This window comes from Arachis ipaensis, chromosome B01 (genome assembly GCF_000816755.2).
Source record: "Arachis ipaensis cultivar K30076 chromosome B01, Araip1.1, whole genome shotgun sequence".
NCBI classification, from domain to species: domain Eukaryota; kingdom Viridiplantae; phylum Streptophyta; class Magnoliopsida; order Fabales; family Fabaceae; genus Arachis; species Arachis ipaensis.
In genome coordinates, this window is record NC_029785.2 from 133,883,878 (window position 1) to 133,886,706 (window position 2,829).

The window sequence follows — 2,829 nt, forward strand, 5'->3', positions numbered from 1 at the left end:
AGCAGTATAGGAAGTGAAAAATTCACGCCTCGAAGTGACATGACATGAGGCACCAGAGTCCATAATCCAAGTGGAATCATCACAGACAAGATTCACATAATTTTCATCATGTGTGATAAGAACATCTTCATAAACAATAGCAGCAGTCTCTTTATCACTATCTTTACCTTTGTCTTCGTTTCTTCCCCTTGATTGTTCTCTTTTCAAGAACCTACAATACCTCTTGATATGCCCCGGCTTGCCACAATGGTGACAAATGAACTCTTTTCTTGGCTTGTACTTTCCTCTTGACTTGCTTTGACTCTCTGACCTGTCAGAACTGTGAGGTTTTCTACTTTGACTTCTCCCCCGTGACTCTGAAACAAGTGCTTCTGACTGGGAGGAGGCATTAGTCAAACCTCGCTCTCTTCTTCTGGCTTCTTCATTCAACATGCTCTCTTTAACCATTGCTAACGTCAACTTTCCTTTTGGAGCTGAGTTAGTCAGTGTCACAACCAGAACTTCCCAACTATCAGGCAAAGAGCTCAACAACAACAAGGCTTGTAACTCATCATTCAAAGTGATTTCATTATTTGTCAGTTGGTTCACCGTCTCTTGAAAAATACTCAAGTGCTCCGGCATTGATTTACCTTCAACATACTTCATATTGACAAGCTTCCTAATCAAGAATGCTTTGTTTTGCACATTCTTCCTCTCATATAACTCCTTCAATTTCTTCCACATCTTCTCAGCATTCGTTTCAGTGTCAACATGTGGATACACGCTAAGATCAAGCCATTGCCTAATCAAAGCAACTACCTTCCGGTTCAGCTTCTTCCATTCAGCATCGGATTTAGTACCTTTGGATTTATCTCCCTCCAAAGGATCATACAAGTCCTTGCTATACAACATATCTTCCATGAGGGTCTTCCAAATTGAATAATTTTGGGAATTCAATTTGACCATATTCGGTCCATGAGTATTTTCCTCCATTTAATCAGCACAGAGATAAACAACCAAAGCTCTAGATACCACTTTGTTGGGAAAATCTCAACACAGGTTCAAAAACAATAACCTGTTTAACAGCGGAAGCACCAGAAATAATTTTCCCACAATCTGTGCAATTAAATGGGCAACACCAAAGATACTCCAAGCAGCAAATATAATGGCAGAAATTAAATAATCAGACACCAGAATTTTAACGTGGAAAAACCCCCAAAAGAGGGACAAAAAACCCACGGGACCTAGTCCAGAAAAATCTTCCACTATCAGAATAATGGGTACACAAACAGTCTTCCTAGTGACACTAGGACATCTCAACAATCAACAAAATACATCACCAAAACTGGTGGCATCAACATAAACCCTCCACAAAGTGGGTATCTCAAATCAGGCAAAAGAGAAGGCAATACAACAAGCAAGTTATATCCTAATGTTCATCTCTACACCAGGAATAACATACTAAAATTTCATAAAAAATGGAGCAAGTTTACCAAGTCAATGTGATCAAGATTGGCTTGCCCTTTTCCCCCAAATTTCTCTTCTCCTACGCCGCTGCTACGTCTTGCTTTCTTTCAAAATTGAAAGAAGCCTTCTGTCTCTCCTTTCTCGTGGCTATTAGCCACTTTCCTTTTATTTTTATTTGTTTTCCTTTTTTTTTTTTAACTGTGGGCCCTATTTGGTTGGAGACCCACCAACAAGTATAAATAATCTACCTCTCCGCTCATTGTGCGTCTCACTCTAGTTAAAACAAAAGCTATTAGGCTAAATCGTAACATAGATCGCGACAAGTGCGTCTACTTTTTGGAGTTTTTTGCTAATTAAAGAGAAAAACAACGAAAAGAAGCTTATCAGGCGAGTCAGCAGATGTAATTAATTTCAATCATTAAATAAACACTTTAATAAATCATGTGCTTGGTGCGATGCATTGTGGGTCCTTGCCTTGTGTGGTATTATACAAAAATAAAAAAGTGAAGTATCCAATTAGCATTTTGTACTAACTACAGCATTGCCACTACTTAAGTGTAGCACGCAACAGTAACATAAATGAATATACTCTTGACTTGCTACTATTAAGGATTAACCATGACCATACGCGTGTAGAATAGGATAGCAATCGTGATCGGGATCCAATACTACCAGAAGAACAGGTACCATGTGTGTAATTATCAAAGGTACATTGTGAAAATATCTGTTTGACTATGTAGCTATACGAGATGAAAATTTAGACCTGGCTCATGACATATGAGATTCGTACCTAGTTAATACTAATAGAGTGAGAAGTGAAAAGTGAAAGGATGAAAATGGTGAAATGGAGAGCAGTGGATGCTTCGAGATGTTTAATAGATGCGTGGCTAGAACGGAGAAGAATGTTGTAAAGTATGGATAAGTCTAGAGTCTCAGTCCAGAGGCGCTTTTTTTTTTTTGGCATAAAAATAAAAGTATTTATATATTCTAACATTGTAATTTTTAGTGTTTTTTAAAATTGTGAGAAGTATACAAATTGAAAGGTTCGGTTTTTGTATTTTAATTTTTTTTATTTTTCTTAACACAAATCGAACGGTCCGATTTTTGTACCTTTACAAATTGGATTGTCTGATTTTTGTATTTTTAATCAATCGGACTATCTAATTTCTACCTTTCTAATTAAACAGTTCTAAATTTAAAAATAACACTCCAACCATCCACATTTCAATAAAACACCTATTGTCACTCTAATATCAAAAACAAAAAATTTCAGTGCAGACTCTCGAGTTTGAATTAAAAAAAAGTCTAAACAAAATTGTATCTTTTTTTTAGTTTAGTTTTTAAATTCAAATCATTTAAATAATTTTAGAACTAGATTCAGAT